The 24,182-nt window shown below is 44.6% G+C and overlaps 1 long non-coding RNA gene across 1 annotated transcript in view; it reads left to right on the forward strand.

The window, feature by feature from the left end:
* LOC138246499 (uncharacterized) overlaps positions 1-23,795 on the forward strand; it is a 38,107-nt gene extending 14,312 nt beyond the window's left edge. The window contains exons 3-4 of the long non-coding RNA XR_011194301.1: positions 4,908-4,934; positions 22,466-23,795. This is a non-coding gene — a long non-coding RNA (uncharacterized lncRNA). The remainder of the gene's footprint in view (positions 1-4,907; positions 4,935-22,465) is intronic.
* The last annotated feature ends 387 nt before the right edge of the window (positions 23,796-24,182 follow it).

Raw genomic sequence — 24,182 nt, forward strand, 5'->3', positions numbered from 1 at the left:
CTGCAGGAATCCACAAAATTCCTGCCACCGAGCATTGTCGCATCTATACCGATAAAAATTCTGCCCCACTTGTCAACCTAAAAAAGTGTTTTTTTTAAACTGCCCTTTTAGACCCACTTTGGTTTCCCCCTCAATTTTGACATGTTTTTGGCTCTTCCCTGTCATAGGAACTTGGCCACCTACACAAGTGAGGTATCATTTTTATCGGGAGACTGATGGGAACGCTGGGTGGTAGAAAATATGTGCTGGTGTGGTGATCCCACACAGAGATGTTGGAAAACTGTGATTTTGGTTAGCTAAATTTGAGGTTTCTGGGTAAGGAAACACAGGAGATCTACGCAAGTCACACCTCCCTGGACTCCCTTGCGTGTCTAGTTTTCAGAAATGTTTGGGTTTGGTAGGTTTCCCTAGATGGCTGGTGAGCCCAGGACCAAAAACGCAGGTCCCCCCCTGCAAAAACAGGTATTTGATAATTTTGATGTGTCCAGATAGTGTTTTGGGGCATTTCCTGTTGCGGGCACTAGGCCTACCCACACAAGTGAGGTACTATTTTTACATGCATCATCTCCCAAACATGGTTGGTTCTATGGACTACACTCGAATACTGGTTATGTTTTAAAGGCAAGTGTTAAAATGTTCTTTGCATAGCGGATTTAGTATAACCTCGGTGTTTACCATTTAAATCATTCTAACTATTTTTTTTTTTAACATTTGGCCTCACTGTACTGATAAAATAAGTTTGAAAATCTTGGGCACCCACAAGACAAGAACAATTTGCAAATAAGCCTCTACTGAGTCATAAGGGGGTGCTTCTTCTGTTAAGCAGTGAATATTTTAGCAGCTGGCTGCTTCGTTTTTTAAAAACTTTTCCATTTTCTACCCTCGGCTGCCCCAATCAGCTACTGCCCTGGCTGGCATAAAATGTTGCCACCTTGTGAGCCGACAACTGACTTCTCCCTTGCCTGCTCCATGTGGGCAGGTGATTCTGGTGCAGTGGCCACCCCAACTCACCCCTCAATATGGGCACGGAGAGCAGGAGACCACCAGTTTTGGTGTTCCAAATTTGGGGCCCTGGGCTCCTTTCTTCTACTTTTCTGGGGGCTAAAATAGTGTTCCCCCTTCTTGTTTTCTTGACAGGGGCCCAAAGATGGGATAAATCTTGTGTTGACACCTGGTCACAGGCTCACTCCAGGTATAATGTCTAAACATGCAGCGGAGACCAATACACTTAGGTGGTCATTCTGACCCTGGCGGTCTTTGACCGCCAGGGCGGAGGACCGCGGGAGCACCGCCGACAGGCCGGCGGTGCTCCAATGGGGATTCCGACCGCGGCGGTAAAGCCGCGGTCGGACCGGCACCACTGGCGGGGTCCCGCCAGTGTACCGCGGCCCCATTGAATCCTCCGCGGCGGCGCAGCTTGCTGCACCGCCGCGGGGATTCCGACCCCCCCTACCGCCATCCAGATCCCGGCGGTCGGACCGCCGAGATCCGGATGGCGGTAGGGGGGGTCGCGGGGCCCCTGGGGGCCCCTGCAGTGGCCATGCCACTGGCATGGGCATTGCAGGGGCCCCCGTAAGAGGGCCCCTACATGTATTTCACTGTCTGCTGCGCAGACAGTGAAATACGCGACGGGTGCAACTGCACCCGTCGCACAGCTTCCACTCCGCCGGCTCGATTCCGAGCCGGCTTCATCGTGGAAGCCTCTTTCCCGCTGGGCTGGCTGGCGGTCTGAAGGCGACCGCCCGCCAGCCCAGCGGGAAAGTCAGAATTACCGCCGCGGTCTTTCGACCGCGGAACGGTAACCTGACGGCGGGACTTTGGCGGGCGGCGGTCAGAATGAGGGCCTTATTAGTGTCCTGAAAAGGTCAAAGGCTGACAACCTTTAAAAGGTCTTAACTCAAGCCCTATTGGTCTGATTTTGATAAGTTTGCGCTAATTTCTCTTGGTAGTGAGAAGACCTCCTCACTTCTGAGGTGGTGCATTCTGCCGCAAACTAGCTTTACTGGCTCCCTGTTCCAGCTTTCCTCTTTTTCTTTGTCTCTGGTGCTCCTCTCCTCCTGTTGAAACACAGAAGTCCAGATCTTCCCCCAATTGGTCCACATAGGGGTATAAGGAATCCAGCTTCCGTGGTCCTTGAGAGACCCACTCGTCCTAGGCAGAGTCCTTTTTAGGTTGAGCATAGCAGCGTGCAAGTGCTGCTTTTCTGATGTGTTGGTATCTGTGGGCTTTTAACTACGACCTCCTTAGGCCCATCTCTTTAATTATTCTTGGGCTTGCCTTTCAAAATCCTTTGTTTGTAAATGCTTTACGTGTGTCCCTCCGTGGGGTGGTTTTGTTACCGCTTTGGACACCGACCCTGTTACATGGATAATTGCACGTTTCTCGATATGTTTGACTGAAAGTGAACTTGTTTTTCCTTTTGTGTCTCCCGTTCTCGCTCACAGCAGCCGTGGTGCTTTGAATCGGCCTGCTTATGTAAACTGTTTTACTTTTCATTTTTAGGTTGAACGAAGTGTTCGACTTTGTGTATATTTTTAGTATACTTCCTATGGCTTAAAGCAGTTTCATTTGTTGGTTGCAGAATCTTTAAAATTCTTGCTCGCTAGTGGTCAGTTCTCAATTCTTTCCCTCCTTTTTCTGTGGTAGAGCGGTGACTACTGTACTATTCCACTTTGGTTTCTTTATCTGTTGCTGTGACATACTATTTTTGTAATTTTTTTGGTGCTGCCCTTTCACTATGGGAGTTTTAGGCTGATAGCTGCCAGACTTTTATTGCAGCATTCCGTTCCTCTCATCTCCTCCCATATCGCTGACATATGTTTTGGCTTTATTCCAGTGCTTTCCTCGTTTACCTCAGGCTCCTAAAATAAGCTTATTTTACAAAAGAAACAATCGGTCTCTAATAAAAGCCACAATATGCCCTTTCTGGTAGAATGTAGCTAAACCTAGAAGCACTGATGTAAAACTTGCTTAGCCTCGCATTGCATCTGGAGTCTCTCTCTCCAGGGCCCCTCTCTGCCAGCACTCATGACACTGCACACAGGGCATTGCTTATCTCCTTTATTGGGGCCATAAATCTTCTCAGGCTGCTCTGCTCCTTGAAACGGAAGGCAGGAATGCTTGCAAGACTTTTCATTCTGTTAAAATAAAAAGTAAATACTTTTCCAGGCTTCTTTTCCAATTTCTGTTCAGACGTTTACACAGCTGGAGGTAGTGAAACTGGAGGTAGTGCAGTAATTTTTTATCTCTCCTCAAGGGCTTGTGATTTCTGATGTCAGTAGCCACCAGTGACCACCAAAACATGACAGGAAAAGATGAAATTCTGAGACAGGTTTGACTAATTTATGTGGCAAGAAGAGTCCAATTCTGAATTTACAATGCCAATACCCATAACTCAAGTAAAGGCAATACCTATTGCATTGCAAATGCTTGTTTCTTTTGTGTGTCTCCTTCACGCTCATGCTCATGGAGGCCGTGGCGCTTTGAATCGGCTCGCTTATGTCAGCTGTTTTACTTTTAATTTTCAATGTATGTGACAAGAAAAGTCCAGTTAAGAATTTACAACGCTGATAGCTCTAACTCGAGCAAACACGAGAACCATTGCATTGCAAATGCTTGTTCTATTAGGGGGCCAGGGGGGCTTGGCTTTCCAGTTGCCCATGACTGCTGCCACCATCTAGTCAAAGTGTCCAAATCCAACCACAACTACTCTCCTTTGTACAAGATGTTTTAAATGGGGGCGGAAAGTTCCAGAATCCAGGCACTGCTGGCCAATCATAGGGTCCCACATCACCCATCACCTCCTGTCCCAACCCTCCTCAACAGCATGCTCAGACAATCCATTATGTCTCTGTTTAAAAATCACTGGTCACATCTTCCCTGGGTGCCTTAACTCCATCCCTCACTGACATCACTGCAGGAAATATTCTCACCAAAATGTCAAAAAATAGCCCCCTCCTGTGTTGACTCCAGAGGTCCAAGCTTCCTCATTGGCTGTTCTAGTGCTGGTACAAGATGACAGCTATTTTACAGATGTAGATTGCACTGAACACAGCATGGTTGTGAGCAGTGCAGTGGCCCTCCTTTGGCCCCCTTTTTGCCTTTCTGCCAGCCTTTTCACTGAAGGAAACCAGTCATGGAAAGGTGGCAGAAAGGTAACTCATGATCAGCACAGAAGTGCTGAGCTCAGCACCGTTGTGGCTGAGCATGAGTTACACCGTCGCCACACCATCTGGATCAATGATCCTGGCAGTGGTCTCCTGGTGGTCAGACTGCCAGGTTCCAAATTTGGAGGCCGGACCACCAAAGTTGCAGTGGTCCAGTCTCCTCTGGAAGTTTGGCAGTCCTAGTACCACCAAAAGCCAGGGGGGCTTGGCTTTCCAGTTGCCCATGGCTGCTGCCACCATCTAGTCAATAGTGAATAGTGCATAGTGAATTCATTTAGCTTACATTACTCTGCGTTAGTGCATTATTTTGGACAGCATAGCCCAGAAGCACCCAGCTCACTGCTTCTGAGCTGTACTGTCTGAATACCAAGCAACAATTTGAAGAAGTAATGTGTTGTGTGAGTTCATTTTACCCGCTGCAGGTTCATCAAAACAGCTGGTCGCTCTGTGCTGAGCCAGTGAAGCCCATAATGTTATGGCCCCTCTTAGAGCTCTGCATGCGCTTCAAATACATTTCACAACAGAACCCTTCTAAATACACCTTAAGTGCATGCCTGAAAAGCCTGGAAAGTCCCACATTGCTATTTATGTTTTAATAAAAGCAAACTATTAATTTGTATAATGTCATCCTGTATTGCTCTGATCAAATTCCCCTATGATGTATCTCAAGATTATGCTAAGGCACCCCCTGTACAACCTAACTGGAAATAGGTGAACTGAAATGATTGCTTGTGTTCACAGGTTGTTCCTTGGTGTGGGCGCATAAAGGTAAGAATTCATAAAAAACCCTTTACTTTTATCGTAAGGAAGCTGTTCAAAACTGTGAATACATAGATGCTAACAATAAGCATCATATGAAAACAAAATTAAAAAGAGGCACATATTTTTATGCAGACTGGTAATTTAGCATCTCTAAAAATTGAAAATTGAAGGTAGACGTGTTTTTTGTTGATTTTAATAATTTCCCCTTGTTGGGCCCACCTGGAGGAAATTACAGATCAGTGTTTAGAATTGGTTCATGGTAAGGTCAGCTGTGTTTGTGTGTTTATTTTTTTAAATGGAATAAATGGGCATCATCATGTAGATCCAAAGAGGGAAATGTTAACAACTTGTCCTTAGGACGCAGACGTTTCCCACGCAAGCGTAACCACGCTTGCCTGAACAACGAATGGCTTTTATTTTGCCTTAACCACACATGTGCTAAACTATGCATATGCGTGGTTAAGGCACAAAAAAAGCCAGGTGGTGTTCAGGAGAGGATGCTGGGGATGTGGTGAGGTAAGAGGGGCAGGGGTGGGTGTGGGGGCTAGAGTAAGGGATTGGGGTGGGTGGGATATTTTTTTTCAAGGGGCGGGGCTTGGGGGTTTGAGTATTTTTTTGAAGGGATTAGGGTGGGGGATTTTCTTTCCAGGGGTGGGGTGGAGGTTTGGGTAATTTTTTAATTTATGGCTTAGGGTGAGGGTGGAGTAGTTTATTTTTAAAGGGATGGGGAAGGTTTAAGGAAGGGCGGGAGGAGAGAGGAGAGAAGAGGAGGAAGGATTGTGAGAGAACGCAGTGAAGTAAGTGAGGTTGGTGCATGATTGGCAGGTAGTTTTTAGCAGTGGGGGTGGATTTAGGGCTTAGGGTGGGTGGGGGTGTCGGGGTACTTTCGTTTTTAGGGGCATGTGTTGGGGTCAAAGGTTTTTTTTAGGGCTCAGGGTAATTTCGTTTTGTGGAGCGGGAGTAGGGAGGTCAGGATAGTTATTTTTAGGGCTTAGGGTGGGTGGCGGGGTCAGGGTATTTTACTTATCGGGGGAAGACTTTAGGGCTCGTGTAGGTGAGGGTGTTGGGGTAGTTTAGTTATTAGGGGTGGGGTTTGGGGTAGTTTTATGTTTTGTAGGACAGGTGGTGTGTCGGGGTATTTACTAATTGGGGAAGGTTTTAGGGCTCGGGCGGGTGGGGGTGTCAGGTAGTTTACTTATTGGAGGGAAGGTTTTAGGAGCCGGGGTGGGTGGGATTGTCGTGGTAGTTTAATTTTTAGGGCCAGGGTGGGGGATGAGGTGTTTTTTTTTTTTTTTTTCTTTTTTTTAGGGTTTAGGGTGGGTGGGGTGAGGGTGCCGGGTAGTTTAGTTTATAGGGCTGGGAGTAGAGTAGTTTGTTTTTTAGGGCTCATGGCAGGTGGTGGGTGCAGGGGTAGTTCAGTTTTATGGGGCAGAGGTAGGTTTTTTTATGGTTCAAGGCAGGTGGAATGTCAGGGTACTTTAGTTTATAGGGGTAGGTGGGGGGTTAGGATAGTTATTGGGCAGTTTCTGCCGGTCAGCCAGTGGAAACAGTGCAACAGCATTGGCCTCAGCTCCCTTAGCAATGACGAAGCACAACAGAAGAGCAGACAGTGCGCATTCCGAGGGTGCTGGCAGAGAGGCTCCTGTACCTCCCATGCCCTAGGCCTCCCTCTCGCCCCCAGCACTGGCTTTCTGCCAGCCTTTCCATGGAGGTAAAACACCCATTGAAAAGGCTGGCGGAAAGTGGACTCGTGATCAGCACAGCACCGCAGCAGGGACTACAACTCTGATAGTTGCCACCAAATCAGGATCTGTGATCTTGTCTGTGGTGGCAGTTCCCTGGAGGTCCGCCAGGAGTGCAGCAGAATCACCGCCATCTGTGAGTATCGGAAAACTGCCAAACACATAATGAGCCCCTTAATTCCAATATGTTTTTGCACTCCTACACCCTCAAGGTGCATAGGGAATATGGATCATTTAATCCGAGTCTAGAAAAAAAACAGATCTTTAGGACTCAACAAAAACATTGAAATGTCCACATATGAAGCACAGGAGGTCGTCTGCAGAAAAAGAAAAAGAAAATGTATTGATAAGGAGTTGGAAATCCTTGTGGAGGAGTGTGATGCAGAGAAAGAAAGGAAGCTGTCCCTTACAAATTGGGGGTCATACAAAAAACAAATCTGTAAAAGAATACAAGCCAAAATAATGCTGTTGGGTCATCAATCAAAGTATTGAAGAGATAGGATAAAGGTGGCACAACCTTAGGTCAAAGCAGAAGCCACCAGGAAGCAGGAGGTAGATACAACAAGTGGAAGTGCCAACTCTCATGAAGCAGTGTCACCTTTAGAGAAAATTAATGAGGCTACTCTCCAGCTGTGGGCTGTACAAAGAGTTACTAATATTGACTTTAGTGCATCAAGGAAGAAAACTACAGATATTTACATTTTAAATACTGTTTAATGTTTGACATTTGATATAGAAACTGCGTACCTATTGACAAACCATTTGGTATCCAAAATCCAAACAATAATCTATGTCAGCTTTTACTCAAATTTAAGGTTATAACTAATTTGCAGATCAATTAAAGAAACACTCATGGGACATTTATTATTATCTTTTTAAATGTAGTATTGAAATTAGAATGCAATTTAATATTATAAATACAAAAATTATATATGAGTGTTACTTATAAAATGTAACTATTAACAAATGTCATATGTCCCTAAACTGATCCACCTTCACTGATCACACATACACAAACAGTAGAAGAAGCAACTGACATAGAAGATCAGGATGTTACATATGCTAACTACTAGTAATGAACCTGTAGTAAGGTGGATTTAACCAACCTAATGTTACTAATATATTCCCTATTGAAAGTGCTACATGTATATCTAGACAGCTGCCTGTATGGGGACAGGGCAGGGCCCTTTTGCAAGCAGGGTCTACATTAGTTGAAATTCAGTCCTAGTACTTTTTTCAAGTCTACTCTTTGCTTGAAATAAACCACTTCAAAACTGTGCCATTTGACTTCCAGGTTCCTGTATCTACTCCATCCAGGTCATTCCTATCAACTAGTTATATAAGAGGGTAAAGAACTGCCCCCGTGCACCACAATTTTCCTTGCCTAACTGTCTTCTTGCTCCAGGTTTATTCCCATGCTACTATGCACTGCTTTTAAACTGCAGTCCACTTTTAGCAGAGCTGCTCTCTAAAGCTATGCACTTTGCTCATATTTCTGTGTGGAGTAACCACAATCTGAAGTCCCTGTTGCTACTCATGTTCCACCTTACCTTAACCTTTAAGGAGAAATAAATAAAGCATTTGGGTAAAACCAGTTAAAGGGAGACACTCAGACAAAGACACAGTGCACAAAATCCCAAAGCCGTCAATATCAAAACAGGAAGTGAGGGGGAAGTTAAAAGATGATGACCCAGATGAACAAAAGGCTATACCATTTCCAAATCCTCTTATTCAGAAAATCAGAGGGTTTGTGAATGGCAAAACCCTTTTTCAAATGTACTAAGCCCATTCAACAATTTAGAAAACATTGGAAGGGGAGTTATTAAGGTATCCTTCCAAGTACTAATTCCTCATCGCCTGTATTAATATTGTGCAACCAAAATACAGTTGCAAAACAATTATATTTTGCGTCCTACACAAAGGTAGTGGTTTCCATTCACAAACTTGAAGGGTTTCCCAGGGGGACCATTACCTTTCTGAATATTGACTAAATACATTTTTAGGAGTAGGTACTAGTCTATGGGACCACTGCTTACTACTAAACAAAGTTTGTGAAACTTTTCATATTTTAAACACATCCCATTTTCCTTTATTGAAGACAAGCTGCATTTAAAAGCATATGCTCATATACGAGTCCTGTCTTTTTCTGTGCCCTGTGGTCTCAAGTAGTGCATGACAAGATTAGATTATGTCAGTGGTAGCTTGTGTTCCAGTAATAAGAGATGGTAATGCCCAGCTTTTCAGTATTTCCAGTTACCTCTTAGGAAAGGTCAAGGCTGACTTGTATTTGTATGACCCAGGTTAGTAAAGGCTGAGTGAGCAAAAATGGTATGCAATATGGCCTACAGTGGATAGTAGTGGCTTGTTTCAGACACCACTGTTTATGTCTGGCTTCACAGCTTTACCTGTGTACGAGATCTCTTCTGTATAATACATAAAGAACAGGCCTGGAGTCAGCCCCATTCATCCTCTGGACTGTTTCAACCACTGTTTTATTACATTGTCAGTTAAATCTTCTATTCGTACTTGGATTAGCTATATGCAGTCCTGAGAAACTTAACATGGAACCACGTAATAATGTGCACACATCTATGACATTCATACGAAAGAGCTTAAATCTAGTTAGTAAAGAGCTTTGGTGACCAGAAATTACCTTTTGCTCTTCTCTATAATGTGTGCTTTGAACAAAACCCTTCAATTGACAGTTAGCCAGTAAAGCTTAATTCAGAACAAAAAGAGATTACTGTGTCTCTGAAGACCAACAATGATTGGCGTGACCCTGCCCAAACAAATCTCTCTAGAACCACCAAAAATGAGGACATCAGTCTTCCTCATATCACATTTAGAGGCATTGCCTCACATCTAGAGAGCCAATGGTGAAAGGCAGTTTTTGAATATCTCGTAATTCTGAACCACTGGATCAACTAAACAGATGATTAACTGAATGTCAGGTATGTAGGTCATAAAAGTAAAGCCACATAGCCTTTTGAGGTGGGCCAGAGGTGTGCTATGGATTTTAAGCAAGTTCTGCATCAAGCAAGGGACCACTGTGAGACACTAATTTAGTTCTGGAGTAATACAAAGGTATCTTCATAAATTGGGTATGACCTTGATGGTAAGAGGTAATCCAGTCAATGGTAGGATACTCAATCCCAATACCACAGAGCTGGGATGCTACAATTTCAAAGGAGATAGTGTTGAATGAGGTGGTGAGATGAAGGAGAATCAAAGCGGTTCTGCTGCCTTTCTCAAGCACCTACCGTAGTTCAACCACTACTGATATCAAAGCTGATTTGATACAGAGGAATGGTCTAAATGTAGATGGGTCTGAATCTAGTATGGAATTCCATTCAATCTAGCATGGGATTCTATTCAAGAAAACAGTATGTAAACCACTCTGTGTTCCAGGACAGTAACACTTGAGTGGCTAACGAAGAGTAATCATAAATGGCAGTGATTCCAGGACGAATCTGTCTACCCCCAGATTTAATAACAATGCCCGACTTATTTAAAAATGAAATCCTGGTTTTATGGATTGGATTAATCCTTTAACAATATCACACGTGAAATGATCAAACTGCGTTTCACAAGGGATGGAAATAACAGTTGAGCTAGTGTCTCCTAATGCTACAGATTAACACTGAAAAGAATGGATAACCTAAGCGGTTGAATGCAGCACACATAGAAAGAGGAAAAACAAGGAGAAATAAAGATGTTTCTCCTAGTTAGTCCTCTCTGGGGGAGGCTACAGTTTTTACACATTCCAGGTTTACAGATCCTTGGAAATCTGGAAATGCGTAAAAACAAATGGGTGTTGCGTAGGAAAACCCACTGCAATGCCCATGGAACTTCCCCCTGATGCAGTGAAAGGCAACGTAGAGACTTGCGCTGCGGTGTTTTACATAATTTCTACGAGGCCATGAAAAGCCATGCAAAGTGTCTTTGCGCAACCTCATAGATATAAGTCTGCACTCTGCACCGCACAGTTAGGCATTAGTGATTTTTCGACCATTTCAGCAGTTGTAAATTAGTGTTACATATGGGTTTTCTGTTATTGTTCAGCTTTAATCTTAAATATAATAGTCAATTTGTCAGTAGCTTTTCAGTACATTTCATGTACAGAAAATTTGCACCACTATATAGCAAAGACATTTATACTCAAAATTCACAGTCACCAAAACTATTTGTCCTGCTCTGTGAATAGCTCGTGTTTATTTACCAAGTTGATTACACTCATCTTTCTTGAATCTAATCTTCAGTTCTACCTGTCACCCAAACTGAACCACAATTGTTATTCACTGAGATGTTTTCTTATGTTCTTCTATGATATGTCATTGTAAGAAATGATTATTATTTGGGGTGGGTGACTACCCACCTCAAAGAATAATCATAACCCTTGTCAGAGTTCACCCTCAAAGTCACAAAATTAAACTGAGTTCATCCTTCTGGTAGCAATGATACAAAGCAGACAGGCTTAATTTAAGGCAGAGGTGGTTTCTCCATAATGACTTAGGGGCTGCACCCCTCTGAAATTCCTACACATTTACAATAACAAATATTAAATAGGTTGATTTGTTTAGAGATACGATTCTATCTCAAAACAAATCGATGTATTTAATTTAGTCTGGGCTGTCTGTCCCAGGCTGCCTGTCCCACTTGGTTCTGAATCAGGAGATGGAAGCCAGGCAGTAAATCAACTGTATGAACTGTGATGCACGACACAGGGTTTACTGTTCTAAATCTCTTCATTTCCATTGTGACCTATGGCAGAATCCACTGTAAGCCAGTGATGATTTTAGCGTCATGGTTTGGGTCATTGGAGTCTCCATCCCTGCATGAGCCCAGATATCCATCATTCACAGGCATAGATTCCACCCTTTTTCATTTATCACACGTAAGAGTGGATGCATGCAGGTGTGATTGGTGCCTTGTCCTCAGTAATGGTAAGTGATATAATGCTAATCTTGTGTTACTTATATTGAGCTGAAACCCCCAGTCACGCTAACCTCCGTCACCGTGACACCCCAGGCCTCGGCTGCAGATCACTGGCTCTTTTAGAAGTAAAGCTGCTGTATTTGTTCCCCTGTGAAACAGATCCAAAAGACGAGTAGGGTTCATGTTCCCTTACGAACTTGATCCAAATATACAAGTCAATCGCAAAGTGAGGCACATGTGCTTACACTAAAGGCAGTTATCTGCTGTATGCTTTAAAACAGGTCATGTCTGGGGGCGACTTCATGCTACCATTGGACCCGCTATTAGATAGACAATCTACTTCCTTTAAATGCAAAATACCAAAGTCAAGTAAGGCAATGCATGATCTATGTTCAGCACATAAGCTAATTGACGTCTGGAGAAGTCACAACCCTAAAGGTCACAATTACACTTTCTTCTCCCCATACCCCACAAAACTCGTTCTCCAGAATTGACTTTGCAATTCAACAATACAACGCCTCAGCATCAATGAAGCCAATCATCATTTCAGATCATGGAGCTGTAACACTGTGTCTTCAAATCATCCCTAAGCCCCCAAAAGACTTGCTGTATGTATTTCAAAGTTCTGGAAGATCCAGAGACAACAAAAGAACTTCAAGAAGGACTCACCCATTTTACTAGAATAAACAAAAACTCAGTCACTTGCTTATAACTCTTTGGGACTCCCTGAAATTATTTATGAGAGGTCAATCCATTATCCTTCTGGGTCGGAAAAACAAACTCATCAAACCCAAACTTGTTCAGCTATCAGCAGAAATAAAATCCAATGAAATCCTTTACCGCCAAAAGAACAGTCCCACCACCTTGGCATTTTTAATGCATCTTAAGTACAAGTTTAATACTATGGTAAGCAAATGGGCGCACCTCCGGGTCCACGCTCAAAAAGGTAAGAAATTGTTCTATTGTAACAAAGCTGGTAAAACACTGACAGTTTAGCTAAAATACAAACACAACAATAATCGTATCCATTCGATCAAAGATGAGCAAAACAAACTACAATCCTCTACAGACGAGAATCTCAAAGCTTTTCAATGATTTCACACCAAACTTTATACACCCTCTGTTACCACCCCCCTCCCTGAGTGCTTAGAGTTTTTGAACTCCTTACCAATTAAGCAAATTTCCAAAGCAGAACGGCAAAACCTAGCAAAACCAATCTCAAGAGACAAAACTCTGCGCATAATTAAATGTATTCCCTCGGGGAAACCCCATGCCCAAACAGCTTACCTATTGAATTTTATAAAAGATTTACAGACAACCTTCTTGAGACCCTAAGTCAGACCTTATCCCATTTCGCCAATGCTGGCTTAGTTACAGGATCAGCTGCCGAAGCCATTATTGTAGTTGTTCCCAAGGATGGAAAGGACCACTCGGATCCCAAAAACTGCAGGCCTATATCACTAATTAATATGGAGGCAAAGATATATGCAAAGATACTTGCCATGCACCCTGCTCCCCTGATTCCCTATATAGTACACCCCACACAAACCGGTTTCATTAAAGGCTGTTTTCCAAGCAACAACATTTGTCTCTTTTCACATATTCTCCAAAAAACTTCTAACCCGTTTTGCCCTACGGCTATTGCCCTGGTCAGAGAAGGCCTTTGATAAGGTCTCCTGACCTTACCTTGCAGCTGTTCCTGTTAAACACGACTTAGGACCAGAATTCATTACAAGGGCTACGGTCCTACACCAGAGTCCCACATCCAGAATGAGTATTAACGGATCACTATCCCAACCGTTCCCCATGCAACAAGGCACACGCCAAGGCTGACCCCTACCCCCACTCCTGTTCTTCCTTGCAATTGATCCCCTCCTCCTAATGCTCAGTGGAGCAGCTGAAATCCCTGGCATCTCCTTCAACAATTTGCAGTATAAAAGAGCTGCCTATGCTGATGACATTTTGATATTCACAGAATCCTCTGGTCCTGCCATATCAGCAGTTCTGGCCAACATTACCCCCTTTGCCCAGTCCTCTGGCTATTCACTGATCAAAGTTTAAATGGAGATCCTTACCCTTAACGTCCATTGCCACCCCTCCATGCTTGGCTCCTCCAACTTCCAATGGAAGCCCTCTATCAAATACCTTGGTATTTGGTGGTTTTCCAAAAATCTTGCTGAATTGATCACCACCAATGAACACAAAACTCTGAACAAAATAAAAGACCTGCTAGGAGCTTGGTCCCCGAAACATATATCATGGTGGGGTAGACTGGAGACCAGGGGAGGCACCTTCGCTATGATGAAGGAGCATCGCCCCTCTGGCTGAGCCAGCAGCAGAAAAGTAAAATGATGGTTCAGTTTTGTTTTATTTTTATGCTGCTGGCTCAGCCAGCAGCATGTTCAGGGAGGGGCGGGGCTGGGCCGCAGGAGGTTGGAGTGGGAGGAGGAGGAGGAAGAAGAGAGAGTGCACTAAGTACGCATGTGTGTTTGGCCAGCTGCCTCAGACCGGCCAAACACCTGTGTTGAACAGCCGGTTTGGAGAAACTGCACAGACCCCAGGGCTGTGTTTTAGGTATCCAAGTTACTCAGACCAATCCTGACGCTGCTTTCATGCTAAATTTAGCATGAAAGCAGCACCAAGATTGCTGGGGAGTCTGTGCTGGTGTCCCAGCAGTGAATGCTGGGATACCACATCAAGTGAAGAGGAGCGAGGCGGCAGGGACAGAGGAAATCAAGGTAAGTTTTATTTTTTTTATTTTTTTATAATCACCTCTGTCCCCACCCCCCCTGCCCCTCCACTTGAGATTGGCATGGGCCGCCGCTGGCATCAAAATGATGATCTCACCACTAATAAATGTTCTAGCCAATGATACCAACACGTCTAGCACTAGAATTCTTTTGTAACATTGACAAAATAGTTTCTTCCTTTCATTGGGAGAAGATAAAATCATTCTGAAAAAACTAAGGACCTCTAGAGCAAATTGGAGGATGTCACTTCCCTAACTGGACAGTGTATCAAATGGCTTTTTTAGCCACCCAAGGTGCCCATTGGTTAGATACTAGCTGTAAGAAATGGGGTCTTTGGTTGGCAGTCAGGTTACCCCCTGTTCAAGCAAGGACCCTCACTCTAGTCAGGGTAAAGGAGAATCACACTCACACTGAATATTGGAAGAAAGGCACATTTGGCTCAGGCAGGAAAAAAACTTTCTGAAAGTGTCATTTTTAATATAGTAAAATAAAATCAGAGTTGACCATTAAGTTGGATTTTAAATTACTATTAAAATGAGTTCATGGATCCTTTTTGTGGCTACTCCCAAACTGAGGTTAAGCATTATAAGGCGTTATAATGTAACCCAATGATTTTCAATGGGAGAGACAGCCTTGCCACAGTAAAAAATGGTTTGGGGTGTTTTGTATTGCCAGAGCATGTAATGCATGTGTACATATGTCCTACCTTTTTTAAATACCATACACCCTGTCCTATGGACATGTAAGACCTACCTTATGGATGACATAAACATTGAAAAGGAAGGTTTATGCCTGGCAAGATGGTTTACTTTACCAGGTTGAACTTCATTGTAACTTTAGTGGTGGCACAATATGTCCTGCAGTCCACTTGTTAGATTTAACATACAGGCCCTGGCCACATGTTTGTACCATATACTAGGGACTTATAGGTATGTCAAATATGCCAATTAGGAGTGTAGCCAATTTCAACATGTTTTATGGGTCTGTGCACAGGGACTGGGGCCTGGTTAGCAGTGTCCCAGTTCACAGGTTCAAAAAACAGCAACATCCGTCCAGAAAAATGGGGAGGAAGATACAAAACGAGTCAGTTTCCTATAACCTTGGAGTCCATATCTTTATCCTCAGTATAGGAAGGAACACAACAGGTTCTTTGGGATTTATCTTGTAGTACAGACAGCAGGTTTAGTCTTTTTCTGTCCTTCCTCTGATCCACAAATGTTCTCAAGTGGATTACAGGAGATGCCACAGTTTGCCTGGCATGAACTAGTTGGTGGGAATGACTCCTGAGCACACATTAATCAATGGGTTAAAAACTCCTAGTGAAAACACAACCTACTTTGGGCATTTTCAAGATGGTGAAAGCCTTCAGCCACACTAAAATTGGGCTCAGACAGGTATGTGTGTGTGTGTGTTTATGTGTGTGTGTGTGTGTGTGGGAGAGAGTATACTATGTTAATCCTATTTGCTGGAAATGGCTCTTTTTACACGGTCACATGCAAACCTTTTGCCTTCTTCCTCCACCTTTTGCTGAATTTGCTTTTGTTGGTTTTAGGGCTATGTGCACTTTACCACTGCTAACCAGTGCTAGGGTGCTTGTGCTCACTCCCATAAATATGGTTTGACTGGCTTATGCCCAATTGCCTCATTTAAGTTACTTATAAGTCCCTAGTAAAGTGATGCTATCTCTACATCGGGCCAGTAAATAAAATTCTACTAGTGGACCTGTAGCACTAATTATGCCACCGGCTCAAGTAGACCCATAACCATGTCTCAGGCCGGCCATTGCAGAGCCTGTGTGTGCAGTTTACTCTGCCATTTTGACCTGGCAAAATAAACCTTTTGCCAGGCCCAAACCTCCCCTTTTATACATATAGGTGACCCCTAAGGTAGGCCCTGGACAACCCAGAGGGCAGGGTGCAATGTATCTAAAAGGTATGGCCATGTACTTTTAAGTTTTACATGTCCTGGTAGTGAAAACCTTAACTCATTTTTCACTCCTGGAGGGTCTAAATCTACCATAGGGTAACATTGTGATTACCTTAGTACATTTTATAGTCGTAACTTCCAAACGGGAGGACATAACTTCATCAAGTTTAGTGTCTCTGAAATCACAATTTAAAATTCAAACTTATGAGGAAGTTGGATTTTAAATTGCAATTTTGAAAATGGCACTTTTAGAAAGTTGTAATTTTCCTACTTAATCCATTTGGTACCTGATGCCAGTCTCTGATCACATGTCTGGAGAAGGTGAGAGCTGGGCTTTATGTCTTCCTTCTAGACAGCCACACACAATGGGAGCTTAGGTGTGACTTGATGAGCCATTCTAGAAGGATGGGAGGGAGGAGCTGGACCAAGCCTCACTTACTCCTGAATAGGCTGTGTCCTGCCCCGCACCAACCCCCCTGTTGTGAGTCTGAAGCCAGGGCGGAAGGGGCAGGGCATCTGCGCACTTCAAAGACCTGTCTTTGCAGTCTCACCCACTTCAAAGGTACCCCTAAGTAAAAGTACTAGTCCTCACACACCACCACTTTAGTACACTTCTGGACCATTGGATACTCGGCCAAGAAGGACTGCTGTGCAGCTGAAGGACTCCTACTCTGCTGAACTACTGTTTTGCTGAAATGCAGGCCTGCTGCCTTTCTGCCTGGGTGTGAAGGATTGGACCTGCATCACTTGACCCCAGAATCCAGAGTGGCTCCATGGGCTAGTTGGCTAGCCTCCTGATCTGATGTCTTAAGATCATAAAAGACCTTCAACCTTTGCACCTGCGCTCTGCTATTTGAGACTGTACCCTGACAACTGGATGATGATGGCAAAACTCTGCATCACACCTTTACCGCTCATCAAAAGTGGTGCATCGCCTCTGCTGTGCCTTGCATCCCCAAAACTAGACTTCGCATTGCAAGCCCCACCAACAGAATCCTCTACATCTGCGCATCAGGACCTCACAACGCAGCCTCGTCGTATCTCAGAGCAGACGCATCACATTTGCTGCACAATGTTTCTTTAACACGGATCCACACAATGCTCCGCAACCAGGATTTAAGGTACTTGGTTCAGCAGGCCTAACTGAGTCCCTGTAGCTGGCCCATGCTCCATCACGGTTGATCTGAACTTGTAAATTTGTCCCTGTCCAGCACAACCAGAAATCCCCAATCGCGCTTTTCGCTTCTTGGCGCTATTGTACTTAAAAACTTTTAAATTCAATATCTCCAGTTCTACTAATTGGATTTTTATTGTTTTGTCTTGTTTTATTTATTATAATCATAGTTATTTTTCTAACTTGGTGTAAAATCTTTTTGTGTGGTGTTCTCACTGATTTAGTGGCCCCCCTCGCACAAGTGGCCCGACAACACAACCTCAACATTCTCACCTAAGCTGACGACACCCAGCTCATCCTCTCACTCACCAAAGACCCGCGCACCGCCAAAACCAACCTCCACAAGGGGATGAAATCCATTGCCGAATGGATGAGAATCAGCCGTCTGAAACTGAACTCGGACAAGACGGAGGTCCTCATCCTCGGATCCACCCCCTCCGCCTGGGATGACTCCTGGTGGCCCACCGCACTAGGAACCCCACCGACACCGACCAACCACGCTCGCAACCTGGGCTTCATCCTTGACTCCTCCCTCACCTTGTCTAAACAGGTCAACACAGTTTCCTCCTCCTGCTACAACACACTCTGCATGCTCCGCAGAATCTACAAGTGGATCCCGACAGAAACAAGAAGAACAGTGACACAGGCCCTCGTCAGCAGCAGGCTGGACTATGGCAACGCACTCTACACAGGAATCCCAGCGAAAGACCTACTATGCCTCCAACGCATCCAAAACGCCTCCGCCCGACTGATCCTCAACGTACCCCGCCACAGCCACATCTCCCACCACCTGAGAAACCTTCACTGGCTCCCCGTGGACAAAAGGATCACTTTCAAGCTTCTTACCCACACTCACAAAGCGCTCCACGACACCGGACCAGCCTACCTAAACAACAGACTCAGCTTCTATAACCCCACCCGTCAGCTCCGCTCCTCTAACCTCGCCCTCGCCGTCGTCCCCCGCATCCGAAGAAAGACCTCCGGCGGCAGATCCATCTCATACCTCACCGCCAAAACCTGGAACACCCTCCCCACCAACCTGCGACAGACTCAAGACCTACTCACCTTCAGAAGACTCCTCAAGACCTGGCTCTTCGACCAGTAACACCAGCTCCCCCCTCCCCCCCAGCGCCTTGAAACCCTCACGGGTACATAGTGCGCTTTATAAATCCAATGATTGATTTATTGATTGATTGATTTACTGCTTGAAGGGTTACAAAAATACTTTACACACAGCCTCTAATTTTAGCTTGACTGCTCTGTGCCAAGATACCAGAGGGTGAGCACAAGTTAATTTAGGGGTTGCCTACCTCTTACCCTAACTAGGATTGTGGTTGCTACTTACTAGGGCTCAACCACAGTCAATCAACAACCCAATTTCAAACACTATTGTCCTACATCTAATCTCTAACACTGAAATGCAGTTTGAGACAGCCACTGTACCTACAATAAACCCAGAGACAGAAGTCATGTAGAAAAAAAGTAGACAGTGGATACACAGCAGTTGTTTTGGCATCCTGTTACTCATCCATTAGTGTGTCCTAAAGCATTATGTAAACCTTGCAGACCTGTCATTCAAGCAGGATTTGACATAGTAATGTCAAAACAATTGCTCACAGACCCCTCCCTGCATATTCTTTGAAGTTCGTCGGTGTCATCTCTGCCCTTTCAGGTCAGCCTATTGTTTGCTCTTGGGATGCATTTTACACCCTTTTCACATCTATTCAAATACTAATCCATGGCTAGCAGAAGTGAGACAGCAAATGCTAATTTAGGGCCAGATGTAGCAAATTCCCAAATTGCGACTTGCAATTTGCGAGTCCCTGCGACTCGCAAATTGCAAGTCGCAATTTGGGATGCAGAAAGGTGTCTCAGACACCTTCTGCGAGTCGCTATGGGGTCGCAAAGACCCACATCATTAATATTAATGAGGTGGGTCGCAATTTGCCACCCCATAGCGATTCAGGGCACTCACGGGGATGGTGGCCTGCTGGAGACAGCAGACCACCATGTCCGTGACTGCTTTTCAATAAAGCAGTCTTAAAGGAAAACGAGCTGCACTTTGAAAAAAAACCGAAACCTTTAGTTTCGGTATTTTTCAGGGCAGGTAGTGGTCCATTGGACCACTGCCTGCTCTGAAAAAATATTTTTTGTTCCAGACACAAAGGGGAAGGGGTCCCCTGGGGACCCCTTCCCGTTTGTGCCTGGGTTACCATCCACTTCAAGTGGATGGTAACTGCACTTTCATTTGCGACCGCAATCGCGGTCGCAAATGAATATACATAGCATTGCGAGTCGCTAATAGGAAGGGAACACCCCTTCCTATTAGCGAGTCGGAAATGCATTTTGCGAGTCGGTTTCCACTCGCAAAATGCATTTCTACATAGCAATGATGCTTTAGCGACTCGCAGACGCCGATTTTCGCCGTTTGCGACTCGCTAAACCATTGCTACATCTGGCCCTTAGTCTCCAAAAACTTCTGGCAGGAAAAGGTAACTTCTGAAAGTTACTTTTCTTTAATATCTATTACAAATGTGAATCCATTGAAATAGATGTTTAATATCTATTAAAAATAGTTGTTTAATTACCTTTCTAGTAAGTCTCATTCCTTCAATGTTAGGATTTTAATCTGTACTCTGGTTTTTACAGAGGTGTTGGTCACTGTAAGGATATGCCAACATTAAGGCGGTCATTCTGACCGCGGCGGGCGGCGGTCGCCACCCGCCATGCGGTCACTGCCGAATGACCGCACCGCGGTCAAAAGACCGCAGCGGCCATTCTGGCTTTCCTGCTGGGCCGGCGGGCGACTGCCAAAAGGCCGCCCGCCAGCCCAGCGGGAAAGACCCTGCAACGAGGAAGCCGGCTCCGAATGAAGCCGGCGGAGTTGCAGGGGTGCGACGGGTGCAGTGGCACCCATCGCGATTTTCAGTGTCTGCAAAACAGACACTGAAAATCTTTATGGGGCCCTGTTAGGGGGCCCCACGACATCCGTTCCCGCCATCCTGTGCCAGGAACAGGATGGCGGGAAGGGGGGCGGAATCCCCATGGCGGCGCTGGGCCAGGGGTAAACCGGCGGGAAACTGCTGGTTCCCCTTTTGTGACCGGCAGAATGGCCCTGGAAGCACCGCCAGCCTGTTGGCGGTGCTTCTGTGGTCCCCGGCCCTGGCGGTCATGGACCGCCAGGGTCGGAATGACCCCCTAAATGTCTTACAGCTAAATACTATGCACCCTTCCTTCTGGATAATAAGGCGTACAAAGCAGCGACTTATTAATAATTAAAAGTCAGGTTTTGACTTGCAGGCCAAATTGCAGTGTTTAGATCACCACATACAGGATCGAATGGTGGGCCTGAAGCCATGTTTGCATTGCCACTGTAGTGAGTGGCACAATCAGTCCACTGGTGACATTTAACTTCCAGGCCATCTGTTCTTCTTATACTAGAGACTTGTAGGTATATTAAATATACCAATTAAAGGTATACCAATTCACCCTTGTTTAAGGGGGGATGCACAGGAACTTTACTTGTGGTCAGCAGGGGTAAAGTACACAGAGTCCTAACACCAGCAAAAATATAGGATCCAGAAAAAGGAAAAATATGGGATGACAATGCAGAAAGGTAGATTTCCTACAGTCATGGTATATAATCTATGTTACGTCATGTCGTGCCTTCGCACTGTCTATTGTTTGAGAGTCTGAATTTGGGTTAGCCCAACTGAGTATGGCCCAGTGGGATGATAGGTTTTGTTATCGTTTGTTGTCTCCATCAGTCTCTGTATGTTTGTACCCTTGGTTTGATTTTTGTGTCTGGGTGCTTTGTCTTCATTAGGATAGTGTGCGCATTTTTGCTGATCTTTCAGTCTTTTCATAACTGAATCATTGTATTGCATGTGATGAAATCAATGAATGACCAAATTTCTTACAACCACCATCGAAGTGTTTGGATTTCCCAATGGGATTTTTTTTTTTTTAAAGCAGCCCATGTCACTTAGGAACCTGAGCTATTTTAAAACAAAAAGTATAAACAAATTCCGTTTGGTACAACATGAGTGGAAGCAGGAGGGGTCTCTTGGCCCCTTGGGGCTGCCACCACGATTCCCAAGTTCACTACTGCCTCGGTCCATGTGTTGGTAACTCTACAATGGTTTGTGAGTGGAACTGCAGCTGCAAACAACTGATGTATTGCATTCCGATTTGCAACTGGTAAGGAATGATACATCTGAACCCCTTCCAAATTTCCCAAGGGTCATAAAAACCCATTTGCTGACTTTTCCAACTTGTATAGTAGGTTTGGTAGATCACAAAAATGATTTTTGCAAACCAAGTGAGTTTGGAAGTAAGAGGGTTTACCATTGTAAAATCCTTTACATCTGGCCTGCTGTAGGGTTTGAAATTAGGACATACGTATTGTCAAGTTTGATGCAGATGTCCATTTGCAAAGAATAACTGTGAACTGCTTGTGGGAAAGATGCATTTCCCTTTTACATTGCATCTAGGACCCTAGATCAAAGTGATTCTATATCAATGTATCATAATATGTTACATATATTGTTATTAATTATGTCATAGATTCATAACCATAAAGAGCACATCTAGGATTCCATTAATCCTGAATTTGGAAGATATTTGGCCGGTAAACGTGTCGATGAGTCGAATTCATTCAGAAATATTTTTTTCCATATGTGCGCAACATTCTTGGGAATTCAGGAGTCAGTTACACCAACGGAAGAAAAAAAACACAACTGCAACGGCAGAAAAAAAAACCACAACTGCACACAGGAAATATTTTTTAAACCAGGTCCCAGTAGTTGGTATGTCTTGCTTTACCAGAATGCCCGGTTCATGTCATGAGCCAGCATAAAACAAGGAATAATAATTTGAACCCCCCCCCCCCCCACACCTTCGGATCTACAGCAGAGCGCAAGTAGGGTTTTGTTGTTACAATTGCTGTTGGTCTGATGGACTGTACTGTTTTCAAATCAGTTGCTATAACTTGTACTGCTTCCTCCACAGACTGCCCGGAGCACCAACATCATTCCGAATGCGGGGCCGGTTGTCAAATAAACTGCGAAGAACGAAATGAGCCGAAGCCTTGTAACAAGATGTGCGTCGCTGGCTGCGTCTGTGACAAGGGATGGATCCTGGAGCGCGCGGGTTCTCACACCTGTATCCCGAAAGGGCACTGCAAAACCTGCCCAAAAAACACCCATTTCAGTGAGTGTGGTGCAAAATGCCAGCGAACCTGCGAGAACTACAAACAAGAAAACATTCCCTGCCCCATGATGTGTGCGCCCGGGTGTGTCTGTGACAAAGGATATGCCTTGCACAATGGCAAGTGCATTCACACAAGTGAGTGTGTCAAGCACTGAGCGCCAGGATGCTGAAAGAAGGGAGCGCATCACCCCTGCTTGTTTATGTTTCTGAGAGCAAAAGCCAAGCTGCGCAGCTAGCGCGCTACCCTTCACGCTCATTTAGCCTCTCCAGCATATATCTCCCGAGAGCTGCTCCGACCGCTGCTGCCACATTGGGAATGGCCCGAGCTTTGCCCACATTTTGATCGACAGTCTTTTGAACGGGGTGCGCTGTGGTAATCTCAGTTCCTGAGCTCCATCTCTAGAGAGCTTGAGGACAGCAGTACATGCTGCAGGGTGTGTGGATTTTGGATTGGGCACCAGGACACACCTCGGACAAGCACATTTCTCTACACCTTTTTCCAAACACTAAGGCAAAGGTCCAAACCTTGATTACGAATAGAACAAAACAGAGGGTGGTATGTATGCACATGGTATCTATAATTATCTAGTGTGGGGTAATTTCACATTGTGGTAGACTCCTTCTGGTTAACGGTTGCTGCATAGAATGATCGAATTTATGGTATTAATCCTGCAAAGTACCACAATAATGTCATACATTTTTACGCTATTGTCCTAACACGCACCATGGTACGCCATATTGTAAATATGGCGCACACACGGTGTCGTTGGGAGGGCACACGTGAGCATGAGAGAAGTGGTGCATCACAGCTGTTGCACCACTTTCTTGTAAATCTGGCCCCATGTGCCTACCACTACAAAGATCCAACACTATCTGTGTGTTACACTATTTTATTATGCACCATCTGCTCCTCTTTGGATAGGTGGGAATGTGCAATGTGTAAACATTCTTGAAGAATAGAGATTGCTTCCTCTACGATCTCCAGGCACCCAAGACTGTGGCTAGCAATTCAGATCTATTGTAGGTCGTTCCCTGCTAGTAGTATGCACCCATAAACTATCACCAGAAATTGTAAACATCTAGTCTGCTTCAGAGAACTGACAAAAATAAAGTTTGCATGCAATATTAATCAAGATGTCTGAAATGTTTTTGATGAAATGTTCTCCAGATTTAAATGAGCTTCTTACGGTCATCAATAAAATAATGCTATTGTCTGTGCATAAAAGCTGAAATCTTATCCAGAAACAGCAGAGAAAGGGGTTGAGAATTGCAAGGGATGTCACTACATCAGAAAAAAAAGCATTTGCAATGCAATAGGGTCTCGCATTTCTCCGAGTTACAGCTATTAGCAGTTGTAAACTCCCAACCTGACTTTTCTTGCCACATTAAAGGGAAAAAAACAGCACGATCGCGCTGCTACAGTTCACTCGTAGTAACAGTTGAAGATGGCATGCAGGTAGAAAAAAAAAATGCGAAAAAAGAGCGTGATTGCGCTGCTACAGTTCACTCGTAGTGA

Source organism: Pleurodeles waltl, chromosome 7 (assembly GCF_031143425.1).
Source record: "Pleurodeles waltl isolate 20211129_DDA chromosome 7, aPleWal1.hap1.20221129, whole genome shotgun sequence".
In the NCBI taxonomy this organism is placed as follows: domain Eukaryota; kingdom Metazoa; phylum Chordata; class Amphibia; order Caudata; family Salamandridae; genus Pleurodeles; species Pleurodeles waltl.